This window comes from Acanthisitta chloris, unplaced genomic scaffold, assembly GCF_000695815.1.
Source record: "Acanthisitta chloris isolate BGI_N310 unplaced genomic scaffold, ASM69581v1 scaffold18115, whole genome shotgun sequence".
Lineage (NCBI taxonomy): Eukaryota > Metazoa > Chordata > Aves > Passeriformes > Acanthisittidae > Acanthisitta > Acanthisitta chloris.
The window spans coordinates 11,355-34,206 of record NW_008673359.1 but is presented as its reverse complement, the minus strand read 5'-3'; the positions used below and the strand labels follow the sequence as shown (position 1 = coordinate 34,206).

The 22,852-nt window shown below is 36.4% G+C and overlaps 1 protein-coding gene across 1 annotated transcript in view; it reads right to left on the bottom strand.

Moving 5' to 3' along the window:
• STARD9 (StAR-related lipid transfer (START) domain containing 9) overlaps positions 1-22,852 on the bottom strand; it is an 89,765-nt gene that overhangs the window by 59,718 nt on the left and 7,195 nt on the right. The window lies entirely within an intron of this gene.

Genomic DNA, 22,852 nt, shown 5'->3' with positions numbered 1-22,852 from the left:
TACCATTTTCATGGCTCAATTTTGCTACAGATAAAGTAGGAATAATGACAACCATTAGTAGAAAATTGCAGGGTGATCTCACTAGTGTTCCTGAAATTCCTTGCGATCTTGGAACATCCATAGCAATTTAAGCCAACTGCAAATCACTGGGCACTGTCTCTCGCCACATACATTGGACTCTCAGAAAGAAGAGCATGTAACTCCAAAGCCACAGTTAAACAAAGCTGTTAAATTTACTGTCTATTAAATACACATGGCTACTCAGATGCTTTAATTCAAATGTTTCAAGTCAGTCTTTTTTGAATTAGGCCTTCAGAGAAGACATATAATACAAGCAAAACTGGATAACTCTGAAAACAGTGACATAAACCTAGGATAATAAAGCACAAGAATGTAAAAAATTATTTACTGAACTACTGTTGAAAGCTGATTTGTACTGTTTTGCATTTTTTTTCTCTCTAGTAAATTACTCTTCCCTTTTCTGAAGATAAATTACAATTCATTTAATTGAATATAGTTTCAATTTAGTCAGAAAAGTCTCTTTGTTTTAGTACTGCAGAAAAAAAATGGAGAAGTAAAGCACAGCAATTAATTTATTACTTGTTTAAAAATAAAGAGGAGTAATTGAAACCAAATCTTTTTCTGTGCAAATATCAGAGGCATTAGTCCAAATAATCAGCAGCAACAGTTGCGGATTATACAAAAAGTACTACAATTAATCATTCTGGACATATGTATAAACATATTTCATGATATAACAGGTTTACTCATGGGTTTTGTTGATCATTAGGAGGGGAAAAGAAAAAAAAAATTCTTCTGGGATCCTTCCAAGTGTCACTTTTGAAATGAAACTTCAGGAAGATGAGGTTTTTCAAAGAACACGAGTTGGATGTGGCTTCCTGCAGAGAACATGCCATTTGGCCGAGACAACTATGTCTTCCCTGCATGGCTGCTCTGCATGATTGGCACAGTTCAGGGTGTTCCATGCAAGAATGCTTCTTTCAACAAAGTCTTAACTGGCTTTGCTATGTCTTTTGCCTGCACTTATCCAGCTCTATGTGGTCCCATGGTGATCTGTGAAATGTCCAGCAATTTCTTACTTGTCAGCAGTCCTAATAGCTGAAAAAACCATGCCTTTCTGAAGAAGTTATGAGAGGGATTAAGACAATTGTTATCATTCAAGGTACTTTGCTGGCATGTTCCCTACAACATGGCCAGGTTCCAGTTCAAATCTAACAAATTCTGAATCATACAAGTTAGTCCTCATTACAGGACAGACGGCTTATGCCCTTTAAACACCTGAAAGGTTTTTCAACCTTCTGGTTATACTACCAAACTGAAACATAAACTGCACTTGAATACATCAGATATGCAATGGCTACTAAGGTGAAGTTTAAAGCCTTGGGCAATACAATTGCATGGGGCAACAGTTAATGCAGGAAATGTAAGAGATCCTAACCCAGCAATGCAGAAGAACCTTGTGATCATCAATGGTTTCAGCGGTTACACCATCTTTCTGAAGCAGAGAAAGGATTTTCTATATACAAACCCACTTCTAACACATGCTGTTTAGACCTGGATTCTCGAACTTTGAAGACATAGGCAGAAACCTCTCCAGGTGAAGTCTCACTACAGTGTATGTTTTCCAAATATTTATATGAATGGCAGATTCCAAAATCTGAGATCCCAAAAATTCAGTTTCATGTAACTGAATAAATATTTCAAAGAAAACAATTTTCATATCGCATATAAGCAACACATTAACATGAGGGCAAATTCAGGTTATAATTTCTGTTATGTGGGGAAACAACCAGTCATTTAGCGCAACTGAATTATTACCATATAGTTAATCCTATTTAGAATTAAAAGCTAGAAAGATTGACTATATATTTTCTTTGAAATCCAAATTTATTAGTGGCCAAATAACCACTGAAACTCTATTGGAAATCAAAAATCATGAAGTACAAACTGCAGTCAGCTTGGAACACAAAGTAAATCTGCAGCAAAAATTTGCAGTTTGTATCAGGTTACCCCCATCAAGAATGTCTGGATTTATTACCCAATTCAAAAGAAAATATAATTTGACAAAACAGAACAAACTGAGAAGTGTTTTGGGGTTGCTTTTTCAAGAATACTTGAGAATTTTAACCTTTCCACACAGACCATTCTTAAAATGACATTCCAAGAAAAATAATTGGAAATGCACTTTGTCTTACCAAAAGATAAATAAATTGGACCCCAGGAAATTTCGAAGAAATCCATACCCCCTGTCCAAGCAAATAGTGATAATCAATTGACAAAACATTTCTCCTCCCTATTGAATGAACCTTTATAAAAACAGCATCAGCAAACTAAAATAGTAAAACTCTCCTGGTGTAGAAATTGGGAGTATAATTTGCAACTAGATTTGTGTGTAATAAGCAAAACAACGTTTTTCACTACCGTCAAATTTATGACAGGGAAGTGATAATCTATTCTGATCATTTCCCATTTGGACAGCAGAATCAGAAATCTGATGCTACCATCTCAGCTCTCTCTTTTGCTGGCTTAAAAGTCGGAATTTGAAGTGGTTTTTTTGCATCTTTCTTAAAGAATGAATTTTTGAGATACTGAAAAATACCCTATTTATTAGCCTGAGATTATATCACATTTTATCACATGAGATCTGCATATCTACATATATGCACAGTAGACAAATGACTTTTTTTTTCTGGAATATATTTTGTGCTAGTGCCAAGAAGTACAATATGGTATGGAGCACATCCAGTCAGACACCGTAAGTGAAAGAATTTTCATACATTTATTATTAACAGTGATGATTTGGGACTTGTTTATTTTACATTAAAATTTTTGCTTGGATACTGAAAGTGTGAAGCTTTTTGTTTCTAAACTCTTCAGAAACGACAAATGTTTCAGCATATTCTGTTTCTTCCAACTGCCTGTGTATATTGTGAAGACTTCTTTTCCTTTTATATTCCTTGACCTCTTACTTACTATCAAACCAATGATCTGTGGATAACATCTGTAATCTATAACCTTCCTGTGTGACACATAAAAAGGCAGGCAGAACTGTGCTAGCTGTCAGTTTTCCTTTTGTTCCTCCAAAAAGCTGGAGACAATCAAACTCTTCTTTAATGCATGTGATTCAAACTGATGCTATTGTCTATTGTAACGTGAGGCTCAGTTAATATTGGTGTCTTCGAACTTTCTTTGAATTACTATGCTATGGATACACAACTAGGACAGTTGAGGACAGCAAATACATACTTTACAAGTGGAATGGGCTCTCTTTATTCTGTGACAGTGGCCCTGTTACAGTAATAAATGTGTTAATTCTGAAGATAATGGGGGCATTTTATCAGAAGTGAAGGTTTGGCAATATGAATTTCCCAAGTATAAAATGAAGATAATGGGGGCATTTTATCAGAAATGAAGGTTTGGCAATACGAATTTCCCAAGTATAAATCTTCCTTTCTTAATCCAGTCAAACCTGAATTGCAAAAGGAAACAAAAAGCTGTTGTTTTAAATAACAGTAAATGCTCAGTTATGCTTTGGGGTTCAAAAATTTGGGAAACTGAAAGTTTTCCCAAGTCACTCAGGCCAAGTCTCAGAGTAACATGAAAAAAAACTCCAGTAAACCTCCAGCGACAGCATGTAATGCCAAGTTTGCAAATTTGAGGGAACAATACTGATAAATAAGGATTTTCTGGCATTTGGGGGTTTTTTCCCCCCCTAAGAAATTTCTGGTAAATAATAATTGCATTTTGCTTAAAACATAATGAAAAGGCTAGATCAACTTAGACTGAAGCAGAGGAGAAGGGAGGAGAAAGCAGGAGGAGTAGAAGAGAGCCACACCTGTTAGGAGCAATAAGCTAATAAAATAGCTTATCAAGTCTTATTTATACAGCAACTATTTTCTTATTCGTCAGTATCTGAAAAGGTCAATATTTAGCACTAACATTGGGAAACTAAACTAATCTTGGAAAGTTTGAAAATTTCAAGGCAGTTTATTTGGTCAAGGCAAAAAACTAAACCAAACCAAAAAACCAGACAGACAGACAGGAATAAAAGAAGTGGGTTTGAAGAAATAAAATTGCTACTTGTTCCAGACATAGTCCACAAGCATCAGTATTGACAAACAACTCACTAAAACCAAACCAGTTGCACTTTAAAATATTAGGCTAAAGTTAGACTACTAAAATAATCCCCATAGGCTAATGACTGGGAATAAAACCAGAAGAAAATTATTGTCTTGCACAGAACAACTTAAAAATAGCCTTTAAAATACCATGATTTAATGAAAGAGGAGCCGAATAAAATGAAGTAAGACATATAATCAACAGCTACTTTTCACCATAGAACCAAAAAAACCAGTTTATAAATGCTGAAACAACACAATGGCCCAATTTCCATTAAAGATTTGCCATACAAAAAAGAAAACAGAAAAACTTTCTCTCAGTAGATAGAAAACTTCAGAGCATCAAGACAATTGCAGCAGATCCAGCTACAAAATGAAGGTAATACAAAAAAAGGTGCTGTCATTTACTCTACAAAGAAAATTGCTCTCAACCAATACATCAGGACAGTTGATGCAAGTGCATAAAACCTAAGAAAGTAAGATCCACAATATCTGTTTGCCACCGTCTCCACTAAGAACTGCAGATACACTGTATCTCATATTTGGTGTGTTTTCCTTCCAGAATCCTGCCACCCTCGAGCTTTTACTGTTTGGGTTGTGACTAAACTCTGTTTACTTAAATTGCTGCCACATTTCAGATGTAGCATCCAAGACTGGGATTTACGGTTAAAAAAAAATTAATTCAATAGAATTATGCAAAACTATACAATTCCTGCCAAAATAATGAAAGCCTTAGTCAAAAAAGCTTCACAAACCCCTCAAGATTAATTTAAATAAAATGGCAGAGAGAGGATGCAAGGAAGAAATATGTGAAAGCAAATCTAGTGGGTTGTTCCAATAATGCAAGGCTATTTCTGCACGTGCTTTCTCTCAAAGAATATTAAACAAATGTCAGCTGAAGGGCTCTCTGTACATGGCCAGAGAAAGCACAAGCCAAGGGAAGCACATTATTCTGATCAGTTGCACAGAATCCTCTACTGCGACACTAGAATTACTTCAGCAACATTACTTTTTGGTTTGAATGGGATAAAGAGAAGGGGGGGAAGGCATCGGTTGGTTAGTTTGGGAACATTTCTTCTCTCTTGTTAAGAGGCCACAGCTTCACAACAAGGATTATTTCTTTTCCCTCTCTCTATCCTGCCTTTTCAGTTTCTTTTTCCCAGTCAAACCGGAAGCAGGGCAGTGAAAGGGACAGCTTCTCTCCAGCTCAAGAAGCCTGGCCTGTGGTACAGGCATTTGCACCACAACTTAAGAGACAGTTCTGTTCTTGGCACTGCCAACAGACTTCCTGTGTGTCCTTAAATCCCTTTGTGCTTTAGTTCTCCCTGTGAGAGACAATGATGGCTTTGTTCACCTTATCAGCTGTAATTTTCTTCCAGGAGAAAAACTGTCTGCTCTGTGTGGTAAAGTAAATACACACACTAAATTTAAGAGCATGAAAGTTCAATCTTGATAAAGGTATTTAGGAAGAATTGTAAAATAAAGATCTTGAAAAAGTCACATATAATGTACAACAAATATATACCATTCCACTGGGAGGTGGGAGAGAGAATACAAGCAATATAGCTTTATATTCCTGACATTTTATCACTGAATTAGACAATCACATATTGTATACATGTGAATATACCTTATTCACTCATTAAAAAAAATTAAAATCTATCTCATTTTGAAAAAATAAAAATATCTGTGCTTACCACATCAATGTACTTTATAACTTTTCTGATAGAACTGGAACTTTTAAAACTTCAAATGTGCTTCATCACCAAGGGCACAACTACACCTTTTCTTTTTCTTTCCTTTTTATCAAATAGGTGGTATTCTACTGCAAACATCAACCTGTCATCTACCTGTACAAAACCACATTTCACCCTGTCCTCTCTTTTGCTGCCTAACAGGGATTCCTATTTTGCTATCACTGATTTACAGAAGAGCAATTTGCATGTAACAGCCACGTAGTCAAAACCCCACAGCATTTGAAACTGTATCAGTCTCTTATACTTTTGTCCAGCTATACTTGTCATAATAAAGCTTTCTACACTGAAAAACACCTGACAATTTCAGGCTTTATTGACAAATACTTTAAGACTCACACATACATTGTGTTTTATGTAAGTTTTGCTGTAGTAAACATTGAATCAACATTGGAGAAGCCTATCCAATAAGGAATGCATGAAACCCATTTCCTTTAGTGAATTGTTAATTAAGTGTTTGGCCAGGTAATTCTCCTCAGAACAGCAGTATTTGTTAGAGAGACACAGTGAACACATCTTTCCTCAAAAGCTAATGGTTACAAACTGTCGTTATTTAAGAGGAACTGTAGGAAAAAGACTGTTGGTCTTCAGAAGCTGTTTCTTTTTGATCTAAACCTGTGGACCACCTGGCAGAAGTCCCACTTCAGGCTTGAATCTTCTTTCTGTACAGATATTCTGCAAAACAGAATTGCCACAGGTGTTCTCTTTTTCCAAGAGGCCTGTCCAGTTTAAGTAAAATTGTCCTTACAGATACCATTACCTGGACATGTATAACTTTCCTGCATGTCAAATAAAAATTCAGAGGAGCTGTATAATTCTGGGAAGTCCAGTCTAGACCCAAGGAAACTGAATTTCCGTGAAAACCTGATAACTTCCCAGCTAAAGAACACTGCTTTTCTGCTTTTGAGCAGTCCTTCCCTTGATACAGTAAGCTCTGCTCTGACACAATTGCAATAAAGAATGTTGCGGGGGGCAGGTAGGTGTCAAACTGATAATGTGTCAAGAAAAAATACATATTTAATGTTTACACATGCTCAAAAAACACATAGGTTTCTGTTTATGCCTATTTTCTGAAAAGGAGTGAATGACTTTTGCAGGAGGCAATGAAAGGCAGCTCTGTAGCATCACAGTATTTATCTAGCTCTTTAAAACTAGATTAAAGCATCAGTAAGGAATCCCCAGCGAAAGGAAGGAGAAAATTACAAGTAAATAGATTGCTACACACAACCTACAACACTGTGTCTACAAACCACTTAGTGAGCAGAAGATCAACCAAGCGTTTTGGTTTCTCTGCCCCAGGAACCCAGGACTGCAGGTTTGAGAGCTGCTCTATCCATATGGATGTTTGTTATGCTGGATATCCGAGGTATGGATTTACTTTCCATGCTATGCATGTTCATCAACAGAATAGTAACAGGGTGACTTACACTAACTCCAGCGATACACCATGAAGGAAAGTTTTTCCTGAGTGAATTCTGGGTCAGACCATTCAATACTGGAATGTCAGGGGAAACTAGAAACTGCAGCTTTTCTAAAGGTCTAGCAAAGGCTAATGTCACAGCTGGAAGAAGCAACACAATGTTCTCTACAGTCATACTGGTTTACTCCACCAGGGCCAGAAGATGTTTTAGACATACCATGTCCCTGGCCCAGATATTACTTCATGCCAGAAAAATCATACAATTTGTCACTTTCAATGTTGTGATATCATCATTATCTGTGCCTGAATGTCTACCAAAAAAAAAAAGGGAATAAGAAATAGTAGAACACTTTTATTGATATCCTTTTAAAATGAGCAAAATGAATGCTGTGAGAGTTGTTCGTTGGGCATTCTTTTTATGCTGAATGATATCTCTCTTGCAATGAAGAGAGCAAGGAATAAATAATGGATTATAATGAAGTTATAAATATCCTGCATTTTCTCCCACCACTGCTAGCTCTTGGCTAGGATCCCAGGTCATTAGCAGATGTCTGTGATTCCATGTGAAAGTAAAGAAAAACAGCATAAAATTAGTAAATTTTATTGTCTAAGGCAGTGGGAAGAAATGCCAATTCTCAGCTGTCTCTGAAAATAGCTGTCCATTAATTCTGTGAGAAGACAGAGGATGGAGATGGAAAAAAGATCATTCCTTGCCTTTATTACAAGGAGGTGGGAGGAAAAAGCAGTGATCCAGTTTTTTTTTTATTTTGTGAGGACTAACAATTGTCTGTATTACTCAGACAACAGCACAATGACACTATCAAGATTAAATTTCTGCTTTTTTCCCTTCAGCTGGAAATGGGTATTTTCTTCTCATGTACCAGCTAGTTCAAGTTGATGTTTTTGCAATTAGATCACCAGCTCTTAAAATTACAACACTGGAAAACAAATCTTAAGCCTATAAAATATTCTTTCCAAGCAATAAGCTTATTTCTTCACCTTCATACAAGAAAGTAAAAATTAATCAAAAGAGATGAGAGGACATTGAAAATTGGCATTCTGACCTGTATCAGAAACAGTGTGGCCAGCAGGACTAGGGAATGGATCACCCCTCTATACTTGGCACTAGTGAGGCCCCACCTTGAGTCCTGTGTTCAGTTTTGGGCCCCTCACTATAAGAAGGATATTGAGGTGCTGGAGTGTGACCAAAGAAGGGACATGAAGCTGGTGAAGAGTATGGAGTATGTGTCTTAGGAGAAGAGGCTGAGGTTGTTTAGCCTGGAGAAAAGGAGGCTTAGGGGCAACCTTATCACTCTACAACTACCTAAAAGGAGGTTGTAGCGAGGTGGGCATCACTCTCTTTCCCCTGGTAACAAGCGACAGGAGCAAAAGAAATGGCCTCAAGGTGTGTCAGGGGAGGTTTGGATTGGATATTTGGAAACATTTCTTCACTGAAAGGGTGGTCAGGCATTGGAATTGATTGCCCAGGGAAGTAGTGGAGTCACCCCTGGAAGTGTTGAAAAGATGCCTGGATGTGGCAAACTGGAGACATGGTTTAGTGGCAAACACAGTGGGGCTAGGTTAACGGTTGGACTCGATGGTCTTAGAGGTCTTCTCTAACCTTAAAGATTCTATGATTCTAGAGAACAGCTTGGGGTGAAAGGGACCTTTAAAGGTCATCTAATCCATCCACTCTGCAATAAGCAGGGAACAGTGTTACTCCCACTGAATAAAACTGAATAAAACACCAGTGCAGTTGTTTTTAAACCTGTCTCTTGAAACACCTATCAGACTTCTCTGGACTAAAAGTGCAGCTGACTTCCACAAAAACAATGTGAAAGAAAAAGCTACACACTTACACAAATTCAGATACGCCTTCAATGCTTATTGAGAAGATCAAGAATTACTAGTCAAATCCCCAAGGAAGCTTCTTGACTATGGTTCAGCTCTTCAAAAATTTTTGCAGTACTAAGAACTGGTTAGAAGCTGCACAAGATTATCAGGAAAAAAGGTCTCTTCTACATTTGTATGGTTTTAGCAGCTTCTGGGAGAATCCAAACAACAGGATATAACTTAAAGTTACTTATGAGTTCACAGAGAGACCTCTTGACACCTTATTCTCAAGAATATAATTAACATATTAACAGCAAAGTTTGCCAGGACTAGTGCATATTAACAGCCAAAGCTGTAATGAAAAGCCACAGACCACCTAATTAGAAATGTGACATTAAAAAAAAAAAGCTGCACAGACTATGAGTTTCTTTTACCTTGGTTCTCCTAGTGACAGAAATTACTTAAGTATGGACATAACTACTCTTCCTTCTCTTTCCCACTCACTTCATACCACATCAACCTCAAAACTGGTCAAGGCATACTATGAAGACAGTTCAGTAGTTCATTCTATACTTCGTTTAACTAGACAGAAAACAAAAAGCAAGATAGTTCACATTACCTGTAAAATATCTAAAAAGTAGTTGTAAAATATGTAAGAACTCAACCAGCCCAATACTTCCATAAAGCAAAAGATAACACCATACATTTTCAAAAATTAAAACATGTAGGTCTGCCAAAAATCAGGAAATAACTCAGGCAGCAGAACCATGAAATCTCCACGTCCCAATTAAGGTCACATACTTCTGTACCATTACAAGCCCAGTAATAAATCATATCGTTGGAATTACCAAGATGAACAAAGGCCCTTTGGCAAGCTTTCAAAAAAAATCTTCACAACATTATGGCAAGGCATTGCCTGTGAAGAAAATACTAGGGTTTCCCCCTCAGACTTGATTTTTTTGAGACCAAAAAGAACTCAACCAGCCCAATACTTCCATAAAGCAAAAGATAACACCATACATTTTCAAAAATTAAAACATGTAGGTCTGCCAAAAATCAGGAAATAACTCAGGCAGCAGAACCATGAAATCTCCACGTCCCAATTAAGGTCACATACTTCTGTACCATTACAAGCCCAGTAATAAATCATATCGTTGGAATTACCAAGATGAACAAAGGCCCTTTGGCAAGCTTTCAAAAAAAATCTTCACAACATTATGGCAAGGCATTGCCTGTGAAGAAAATACTAGGGTTTCCCCCTCAGAAAAAGGGGGGGAGCCCCCAACCCAGAAGCTACAAAATATTTATGTATCTGTAACAGTAGCCAAAACAATCATCAGAATGATAGAACAATTTAGAAAAAGGCAGAAAGTACCGTAGAAATGTATAGATATGTTACAGAATCTGTTCTAATGTTCCGGGATGTGATATGAGGTGTCTGAATCCATAAATAAATGTAAAAAATTGCACAGTGCTGCAAGTACGCTGTACAGAATCAGCTCTAATGGTAAATACACCTTCAAAACAAAGCTGCAGCGACTCTCAAAGGCTGGCCTAACAGACATGGGGGAAGGATTTACTTAGAGTCTGCCTGCAAGAGGGCTATAGATTCTTTCCTAACTTTATCAGCCCCAGAAGAACATTATGATATGCATTGATGATAGATATCCTGACATCAGCATACTTAAATAATAAAATAAAACTCTTGATGCTTAGTATGAGACATAGCTATTAAAACAAAGGTGCTAAACTGCATGAAAAAAACTTCAGCCCCCATAATTAACTCTCCACCTCTAATTCCTCTACTGGTAACAGAACTGTTTAGCCAGCTCCCATCACCAGTAATTTACACATATCCAGCACATATGGCACAGATCATCCTATGTTCAGACTATCAAGTACTCTCAGCCTCCATAGCAGGGTGCCCACATGCAAACTGCCAGTTAGAAATAGTCATGGTCCCTGTCACGTTTCTGGGCTGTGCCTACAAGCCATTACAAGAAGTACCAGCAATCCCAGGCCAAACAGCACCAAAAATGTAACAATTTAGAAATATAGATGGCCAAGCTGCAGTGCTCAGAGAATAGTCCCTGGCATTAAGTCAGGTTTGTACAGATAGAGGCTTCAGTTTGCTATGAGGAAAAACACATCAACTCCCAGTTAATAAAATGAGGGGCAAAATATGACATTCTAATCATTTTTGCTCCCTCTTTCAACTCAACATGCCAATGATATTCAGTCGTAGAAAGCCACTTACATTCATAATAAATGGAATAGGAAAATATTACATTCCATATACTGTAATAAGCAATAAATTTATGCAAATGGCATGCAGTAGGATGTGAGACAATAGAAGCATTGTGTTGTACTAAGCAGAGTTAAACACACAGAAATGATGTAAAGGAGGACATGAAGAGCTGGAAGCAAGTTCCTACAATCCTCTGAAATCTTTGGTTTCAGACTAAACATATCTTTAAGGCATTGCCGGTTCTTTTGAGTTCCTGTTGAATTTGAGTTTAAGCTAAAAATATCAAAAGTTACTTCAGCCCAGGCTTTATATTATCTCATTCTCCATACAAAAAAAAATCAAGAAGGTTGCTAATATTCTGAATGTGAGTTTAAAATTCAGTTTCAATTTCTTGCTTTAGAGCTATAAGACACATTAAAAATAACTAAGAGATAAAAAATTGTCAGCTGTCAAAAACTGAAAAAGGAACAAGCAACAGCCTCAAACTATGGACTAGAACACTTCCCAATTGTTACAGAAGTGAGATGCTTTTTGGCTTTAAAATGCTAACTAGCTCTGCCAAACCCTTTCACTTGATTCGAATTTAAAAGTGCTGAGGAAAAACTCACTGCTTCAATGATAATTTCCTATCAAGTCTCTCTCTAGATCTTTAACATGATTCCACCTTTTTTTCCTATTTCAAAACAGCTATGAGAAATGCTCTTCCTTTGAATAAAAATCAAAAGAAAAAGTCACAAATAAAGCACAACAGCAAGCAGGTTTCACATTTTGCTTCAATAATGAAAAGGCAGTGAATTCAGACAGTCATACATTTCAAAGCAGAACTTGTGTTTTGTTAGGAACAGGTTACAACATATGGCAATAAAAAATACATTAGCCATTCATGAACTACTCTGGCCATTACTTTCAGCCATTAAGAAACAGGATGCAACTAAGAGCATCAAAACAAGATAGACTGGAATAGAAAATGGCCTAAGAGCACTGCCACTTATTAAAGCAGTGTGATGTCTTCATGCATGGCATAACTAAAGTTACTCACCATCGCCAACAACATTGCCCATGTACAAGAAGGTCCTTGGAGATGATGTCTGACAGGGAGGCAGAAGTCCAAAGCCCAAGTATGGGTGCCATGATGCCAAGAACTAAAGAAGCACTTTTTAATTCTGCAGATGGAACTTGTAGATGCACCTCTCCTGCCCCAGAAGGGATATGTGCTTTCAGGTATACTACATAAGGAAGCTTTTTGATCATTCTTTCAAATACTCAGGTTACATTTATAGGTCATGTGGCAAAATGAGTATTGTGCTCTTTACTGTCCTGGTCATAGACTGTTCCAATAGACCTTGCTTCAAAAGACTGTGAATCATTGCTCTGAGAGATTTTTGACTTTTAAAATCCACTAAGAAATCTCATTTTTCCACAGTGAGGATTACAACATGTATTACCCATGAAGCAAAACCCTAGAGAGGTAAGCTGTTCTTCTTAAAAATGACACATGAAGTACAAATATAACTTCCCTGAAAGTATGTCTACTTCACATGGGATAAAGAATTCCCTACAATTTTCTATCCCCACTTCTCCAATGACAGAGAAGAGCTTCCTCACCCACCTCTATGAAATCATAATAAAATGCAATAAAATTGATAAATATGAAAAAGTTAAGTAGGTCAGAATAATTAATTTTGGTCTGAATCCTCACAGTTCTTTAGATTTTTCAGACCTGATGTTTCATATGTAGGTCTGTGATGTGGGATGGGATGATGCAAAGACTCTTTAGAAATCTGACTCTTTTCTTCATAAGAAAACCCATCAACAATACCATAAAAGCACACAGTATTGATGATACAAGCCATGCACACACTCCTAAGGACATATGCATGCGTAGGAAAGGGACAGATGGAAATTCAGAATGGAAAACACTTCTAATAACAGTAGAGCAGAAGCTGAGACGTATTTTAAAGTTAGTAAATGCAATTTGAAAACAGTCAGTCCTTACAGGCACCAAAAATAATCCAGGAAAATATTAATTGCCATTCAGCATCTCAGGAATATAACCTATCCAGCAAGGATTGACTCAAATGGTCCAGTCCAAAACTTATTAATCAACTATTTCACTTGACAGTGATGTAGTCTGGTAAGACATACTGCAAAATGCATTTGCTAATTTAAGATACAGGATATCATTTCCCCTGCTTCAGATGAGAATGTCCTGACATTGTAACACTGAAGTTGTAAGGAGTGAGAACCAACCCCTACTAGTGTGTACATCTAGGGGTAAGGAACCCTAAAATGATACTCAGTATTTTGATTTTGATGTGCTGAGGCTACTGTAAACATTTCTAGACAGAATTAATTTTATTTGCTTTCACTCTTTCTTACGCAATTTAAGGCACTGCCATCAGAAACTACTGTGTCAGAAAAGCCACAATTGACAGAGATGCTAATTTTGCTTTTCACATATGAACTCTCAAGGGCAGACTTTTTGTTGACTAAAAACAAAACTGACTTTGGGGTCAACATTCAGGTGCTCAGATACAGTCAAAAGGATGAGTCATTCAGTTCATGTTCAAGGCCACACACATCTTTCTGACACAAATCATCTCAGTTAACAGAAAAATATAAACGTTAGGTACTATTGAAGGTAAATAAATAAAGCAAGCACAAATTTACAAAAAAGGAAAGGGCTGTTTTTTGCTACAACATAAAGGAAGAATTGCTGTTCATACCAAACACTTGATTCAATGGTGATACAGGACACGTGCATATTATTTAGCTTTTTCAGACTTTAGCTACTTACACATGCAGGTCCAATCTCATGTCTGCAACATGTCAGAAACATGGCACATTTTCAGAAATAAACAAAGTGGCTGTGTTGAATTTGATCACAGCTGCTGCAATAAACTTATCTCACTATTCAATGCTACCACAGACCTGCCCAACGAAGTCTTTCATAAGCAAGCTGCCTGCTAAAACCAAATAAAAGCCCAAACCCAGAAAATAAAATCCCCAAACCTGGCCTAGCCTCCTACCAAAAGCCTGTCAGCATCCTTCCGTCCAGTGACTACAGAACTTACAGACCTATATGATCTTGGAGACTTAGATGATGTTCAGACTAATTTTTCAGCAACTTCAGCTCCCAAACAACTAGTCTAACTGAAGTTATTCAAACAGCATTGCTAAGATTGGAGAAAAAACACTCCAGGTTAAAAACTAATCTTGGATCAACCTGCTACCTTGGAAGTACCATGAATATGACCTTCCATTCTGTGACCAGCCATGCTGTGGAAATACTTGCAGACAAACAAGGGAACCTGTTTGCAAAGCAGAAAGAATAAGGAATGGTCCTTATATTAGATTAAAAGAAGGAAAAAACAACGCTACTTTATGAGCATGGAGGAAAGACTGGTGTGATTACACAGAGAAATTTAAACTGTGAATGTCCATCTGCAAGTAAGAAAGAACAGTCAACATCTGCATACAGTTTATCTATATAAAAGGTTCCTTTTTTCAAAGAACACATCTGTATCTCACATCTTATATATCACACAGTTAATTTAAAAAGACAAAACCCCCCAGCTATCCAAATAAGAATGTACTGTCAAGTTACTTCAGAAAGTTTGCAGGTCACCATCCCAAAGTTTTGTTTATAATTGAAAGATGTGCAAAATCACAAGGTTTGTAGTAGTAGTGCAAAGTGTGAATGTGCACGTTCACTGCAACATGCACAACACCTGGCAAACCAAAGAACCTGTTACCCCTTTTTTCTTTTAAGCTGCTGAATACACTTATTGATCCTTTCAAGATTATTTAGTGAATTATACTGACTACCTATTGTAAAGAATGTGCTCTGTATATCTAGTAAGCAATGGTCAGCACCTAGCAGGGAAACAGAATCAGCATGCATGAACACTAGCAGATTGAATGTCTCATTTCATTGTTTATGAAACAGTTTATTGCTTTCCCTCAGCTTCTTACTGATACTCAGCTTAGTCATTTCTTGTGTATTCCTGTTTAGGCTTCATATTTGAAATGTATCTGCATTAGAGTATAGTTGTATATGAAGGTATACGACTATATAATTATTTCTATCAATTAATTAAATGCCTCAGTTATTTAAAATGTATTTTTATCTCCTCCAAAATACAATGCTTTTAACATTATGCATGGTAAACTGAAAATCAACTCAATTCTATTTTTGTCTTCCAATAAAGCCTGCTTTGATGTTTGCAATTTTTCACAATAATGCCCAGAGACGTTTTCTGTAAAGAAATCTTGGTACAGCCAGAAAGAATATGTTGTTGGATCACAAACTGAACACAGCAGCTCTGTGTTGCTGACAGAAGATATATACTATGTACATATGGTGGTTTCCCTGCTTCCATCATAAGCCATTCTATACTGATCCAATTATTACACAAAAAGCCTTTTTCTTATAGCACGTTCTCCTTTTCACTTCTGTCTCACTCTGGGTTGGAGGAAAAAATTCTTGTGGATGGAATGCTTAGTGCTTTTCAAATATTTCATGTGAAAATGCCATGTACACCCACAGCCATCGCTGCCTTTTCTTTCTCCCTGCTTTTACACCAAGACAAGGAGGGAGGGGCGAGAAGTCGAAAAAAAATTGAAGAACTTTTTAAGATATTTAAATTAGAGCTTTATTGTGTTACATTTTTTATAATTAGATGCATATGCCAGATAAATTTTTTTAATAACAATAATTCACAAAAAATTTAAAAACTTGAATCTCACAAGAAATGCACAGAGGCACAGAAGTGTCACAAATTCAGCTTAGAGCGGAAAGGTCTCTCAGCTGAAGTTCTTCAGAAGTATGGCTATGTTTCCATTTTTAAAATAAAGAAGAACCAGTATAGTGACTTAGTTTGATGAAGGGTTGGAAAGTATGTTGCAATATTTTCCTTCCAAACAATACTGTTGTGTAACTTTTCTAAATTTTTTCATTTAACATGTAAACCAAGTAAACAAAAACCTTAAAAAAAAATCTAGTGCTATACTGGAAATCTTGCACATTAAAACAAACATCTGTTTCTTTCTCTATTCTCTTTTCAGTTACACTCTGACAAGGAGGTAAAAAAAATAATTTGTCGGTCCCTTTCCCCAACTACTTTTCTTAGCTGGTAGTAGAATAAACCACAACCATACTGGGAAGTCATATATGCTGGAAGGCACTTACAGTACTTTTTACACAAATAAGAAATGAAAAACACTTTTTACAGGGGTCACATGTTTTCACTCACCTGAGACACCAGTAACCCCCATTTCTGCCTTCAGAGCACAGAATAAAATTCAATTTTCCCAATGAATATATTTATAAACAAAGACAGAAATAACTGGATGATGTGTTTGAAGAGAAAGGACCTCTTCATAGACATGCATACGGAATGAACAGACAGGCAAAGGGAGCCTGGGTCACTTGTTATACAAAGTTTAGAAATAAACAACCTTTAATTGAACATGCTGTTTCTTTTGAATTGTGTTGTAAAACCCTCAATGGTTCAAATGCACAGTGGAAGTCCATCAAAAAAAGGATCACTGTTATTCTTCCACTTACATTAGTAAGCCAGTGCTGAAGAATGAGGGGGGTGGAGGGTAAGAAGTTCAAGAAATCAGGACTAGTGACTGACATTTGCAATAAGACTTGTTTTCATACCTTTCCTGCTTTCTCACTGTAAAATCATCATGATTTATTAAGATAATATTTTTCACATTTGACACATCACAGTGCAGCCTTCACATACAGGGAAATCCATATGAAATCTAGAAATAAATACTTTTTTTTTTATAGGTAGATACCGCTCATGAAAAAGACAATGTAATCTTTCAGGGGAAAAGATGTAAGAGCACATCATCACTCAACTGTTTACAACCATCTCTGTGCTCTCTCATATTTCTTAGACTTACCGGAAGGCCAGTTATCTTTTTGTCTGGTCATAGCCTTTTTGTCAAAGGGCTTTTATGAAAGTCCTAGAAAGCCCAATGAGGGACACAGCATTACTAAAAATGGTAATATTCAGAGTGACACTGAAGTAATATTCACACCTGCATAAACCTAATATACTATGTCAAACCAATGCAGTGTGAAATTCCTTGACCGATATGAATACAATTTATTTCATTCTTTAGAAAGCCCAAGGTAAAAATTCCAAAGTCTAAATTATAATTTCTCATATCATCTCCATTTAAGTGAGGTGCTGAGGTACAAAACACTAAGCTTGAAATCTACAAAAAGTGTTTCAAGAAAATCCACTTGGAGACTGGGATGCCACTAAAATCAGTGCAGGCTGGAAACCTGAACATTTTTCTGAATTTCACTATCTCTACCGTTCAAAGCCTATTAGTCATGGAATATATTGCTCTTATAAAAAGGAACAGATTGCTACACATCAGCTCTTTAGAGCAACTGCTGTGTGTAAATACTTACTTGTACATCCTGTGGGTCAGTCTGCTCACCACAGTTACTGTGCAGGCACAATAACCGGATGGGAAGGACGACTGGAGGGAAGCTGAGAACTGAAGCTATAGCAACCAGCTACAAGCATACTTCATGTTTACATGTGCCCCTATAGCCTTAATAACACCCTTAAGATTTTGTTTAACAGTACTTGCATGAGACCAAGCTGAAATACTTTTTTGTCAGTAGGATTTAAATGGGCATTTACATAAGTATTGCAACTGTTTAAAACATTTTCTTTTGCTTGGTGGAGCTAAAGCACACTTGGGGAAACATCCATCAAGAGCTATTTTAGGATTTACAAAGGAAACTCGTAAGATTAAAACAGACTGTGCTATGCCAGACAAAAATTTACATAAGTTTAAATTTAGATGTTTGTTTCTGAGACAACTATAAATGTCTCACAGTACCTACATATTAACTATCACATTCAACCAGCAGAATGAATCCGCAAGTCTGAATCAGCCTGTAAGAATAAAAATTATAACTCTAAATCTCATTATAATATCATTATCACACAGCATTTTCACTGAAAAATGGAAATATTTCATGAATCTCTAGCAAAGGATAGTCCTGTAGTCATATAATGGCCAAAGAGTGATGGATTTGCAACAGAGTCTTTGGAAAACAATCCTGAACTACATACAGCTTCCTCAAGAGATCTGTGTAGGAAGGGGGCAGAAAAGAAGAAAGCAATAATCACCTTTACACACAATGTTCCCCTTTACTAAAGGTTTTGTATCATGTCAAATTCACATACCAAAAATAACCTCAGTACAAGGATACAGGAACACGTGGTGAAACTCCTTCATTGTTTGCAAGCAGTAAAACCCAGGTGCACACAATCAGCATTTTCCCTCTGCGAGACTGAACTAATTCTGCAGCAACTTGGCACAAAGAAAATGAACAGTTTGCTTCAAAAATACCAGGAAAAGGAACATCACCAGAAGTATTACGCTTTCTTGTGTTGTTGTTGTTGTTTTGGTTTGGGGATTTTTGTGTGGGTCTTTTTTCTTTTTTTTGGTTGGCTGGTTTTGGTTTTCTCTTTTGAATTTGGCTCTTTGGGGGTTGGGGATTGGTTTTGTTGGGCTTTTGAAGACTATAACTGTATCTTGACAGCGACAGTTTGGAGAAAAGCACTACCTTTTTTATAACTATGGAAAAAGCATGTAACAAATTGCAGAGTTAAGATCAGAAAACCATGCATGACCTTCTTCTCTTAAATGCCCATATTTTAGAATTTCCTTTTGCCTCTCGTTTTATATTTTGTCCATCAAACGTTCTGTCCCTGTCCTTAATTCATATCTTTTTGTTACCTGTTCTTTCTCACTCCCACACGATTTTTTGATACTCAATTTCTTTCTCTCTACCATGTAACCCTAGTGCCTGGTTCGTGTCTCCCTACTTAGGATTTAGCACACCTGTTTCCCTTCCTTCAGTGGCTGGTAGGTCTGATTGATATAGCCAATGATTTTTCCTTTACGGTATTTCTTGATTTCTCTCCTCTGTTTACACATCAACAAATTCACTTAGAAAAAAACATGTCTTTAAAAGGAGAAGACAGAATCCCCTTCAGAAAGAATTGCACATCTGTGAAAGCAGATGAAAAGCTTAGCTGAATATCAACACAAAGTTTTCAACTGCTCAGTGAGAGGTCACATTGTAGAATTCAACTTATTTGGAAAATGAACATAATGCTTGCACAGCTGAACTACTTCTATAATCTTTTATTTTTAAAAAGAATTTATGTAACTTCTAAAGGAAAACTGAGCATTCAGATCACTTAAACAGGATTTCTAAATGAAGTTTATAAATTACCGGGTGACCATTAGAAACACTGTACAGCTTTGTGTTTCACCACAGTTAAGAGAAAAATAAAGGAACTGGAACTCTGGCTTGTATCTAGCTCCTCAAACATTTCAAATGAGAGAATAATCATACATAACTGTCAAAGATTATTCATGTCTATCATCTTCTAAAAACAACCAGTATCCAACAAGTTATATCTGCTAAGAAGCCTATTTCCCAGACACCAACAGTGAAGGGCTGTTCTTTCAGGAACTGAAAATCAGATTTGTTATTAATTTAGCAAACATTCCTCTTCTCAAAGACATGAGGCAGTTTACATTATTTCCGTAATACCAATCAAGAAAGCTTGTATATATTGTGATGCAAGAATTATTTTTAAACTTATAATATGTAAAAATATGTAGACAATAACAAAAATATGTACACAATAACACTTCTTAAAAATAATTTATATTTTTGGCTGTTTGTTCCAATGTTTCAAGGGAAAAGCACTTCCAGTTTCAGTGCTACTACAAAAGTCATATAATCTGTCACATGGATATTGAAGAAGTCTCCTCCCCCCAAATGAAAAAATACCTTCCCTGCTTTTTAAAAAAAATTAAAAATAGGAAAAACACTAATGTGAATGTATTAGGGAAAACATAAAACACAGGAAGTTAGGAAGAACATAGATGGGCAACACGTATTCCCATTCTAGAAAATACGAGTACAAGTGGCAAAGAAAGCACAATCTCTATAAACAGAACAATAAATCTAAATATTGAAAGCACTTATATATGTATGACTCAAACCTCTTACAAATACCTGTGAAGTATATGATCAAAATATATAGGGAATAAAATGCATTGTGTGTATTCATCCCTGAAATGCAAGAAATGCAGAAATCTGAAGCATACAATACTAACATCTGGAAGAAACGATAAGAAGTATTCAGAGAAGCAGATTTGTACCTTAAGAACCCTATTTTCACTCAAACACTATGATTTGCAGTCCTCCCACTATTGTTATAGTGTCACAATCCTTAATAACTGAAGAAACTGCTAGGATTTCATTTTTATACATCCATCTAGAGGACAAAAGACAGCTTACTAAAAGACAAAAATGAACCTGAAGACAGATATTTTTATCTACTTTTCATCCTCAACCAATACATCAATCACATAGATAACAGTTGGCAGGACATATTCAAGGAAAAGCATAATCCAAGATCAGCTCATGAAAGGTTTTTACAGGATGACAGTGGTACTGAACTTTTTTTGGCCTGCTGATAACATTGTTGCTGTAAGGAAGCTTAGAAACTTCAAGCTCAGCACTGAAGCAATGATTCAAAACATGGAATTAGCACAATAAACTTCATTCATACAGTCTAAGAGGGCAGAGAAATGCACAAAAGCATGGTAAGAGTCCAGTATTCCAGCAGTCTCTCCTCAAGGACATTTAAAGTATGCTTTACTGGTTCTACAATCACAAAGACAGGCAAAAAGCCCAAGAAACTCACTCATGAGTCCAGGCCTTTCAAAGCACCAGTCCATCTTTTAACTTTTCTTAACTTATGAAAGATGCCTGTCTAAAGCTCAGTAACCCAACAGTTACATAGAACAGCCCCGGATATCCTTTCAGTCAGCATCAGGCATGAGTAAGAAACTATTGTCCATTTCTTAATTTTCTATGGCCCAGAAGTTCATGTTTCCCCCTCAGTGTTTTTACTGGATAAAACTGCACTGCTTGATAACACAAAGCTCCCAATAGCATCTTAAACACCTATTCAGCCCTAGTAAGGAAGCTGAGCTGTTTATATAAAATTTTACATTCTTTTTCAGTTGCACTCATATTTAGCAACAACAAGAACAAAATGTGCTTTGTAGCAAATATTTGTATTTTCCATTTGGCAGTTCATATAATTTTTCATAGTGAGTAGAGATAAAATTGACTTGGCAGACTCCCAATAGCATCTTAAACACCTATTCAGCCCTAGTAAGGAAGCTGAGCTGTTTATATAAAATTTTACATTCTTTTTCAGTTGCACTCATATTTAGCAACAACAAGAACAAAATGTGCTTTGTAGCAAATATTTGTATTTTCCATTTGGCAGTTCATATAATTTTTCATAGTGAGTAGAGATAAAATTGACTTGGCAGACTGTATTTATCAGCACTGCTGAACTCCATTTCAGCTAGAAAGCCAACTATATTGTCAGCAGTTTTAAGAAGCATGCTTCTAAGTGTATTATGAGAGAAACTCACAAAGAACACAAAATCAAAACAAACAAGCAAGACAATGAGGGGGTGAGGGGAATCCCAACAGTTCAATATTTAAAGACTTGGTATTTGTAATCCCTAAAATGAAAGCTTATCTAGTGCTGAGTACTTTAGAAAGACAATTTTCTTTTTTAAACACTAAATACACTTCCTGAGTTCCCAGAACATCATCCACACTACTGTACCAAGGAGGAGTTGACGCACCATCAAGAATTTCACCTATAGTTCTGGTAATTGCCTAGTTTAACAGTTTTTCAAATACTGACTCCCAAAAGCAGAACAATCCTGTGCTCATCACGCCCAGAAATACCAATTTTACAGAATTAACTCAGTCTTAAGTGATACTTTCTGTGAAAAAGAACACAATTATACAGGTCAAAATGTCAGGAACAGTTGTACTGACAACAGACAAAAGTGAAATTAGACCATTCTGAAGACAAAACATGAGTAAAAACTGATTTTAATGTCAGATTATGTGATCATATGCATGCATAATGAAATATTTGGACAGCTTTGCTGTGCATTGTATTTATTTGCAGATTTAATAATTCCTTGTTTACTAAGAGAGTTGTAATCACATCCTATTTTAATACCAAATCCTTCAACCTTCTTTCCTAATCAATCAAACCTTGAATCTTCAAGCTAGGAGAAGTCTCCATTCATTATGAGATATTTCTGATGCTTTAATCAAGGAAAAGAGCTCAGAACAGTATAAGTCAGATTTACTACCATTAAAAACATGATTACTTCTCCACTGATTGTCCCAGAAGAACCACCTCAACACTCTTGCTTTCCTTCAGAGCTTTCTTCCTCAAGATTCTGATTCCCCTTGCCCCCTCCCAAAATTCTCATTTCTAAGCTAGAATCCTCAGATCATCACCATTAATGATCACTACTAAACTGAATTTATCTAATTAAAGTG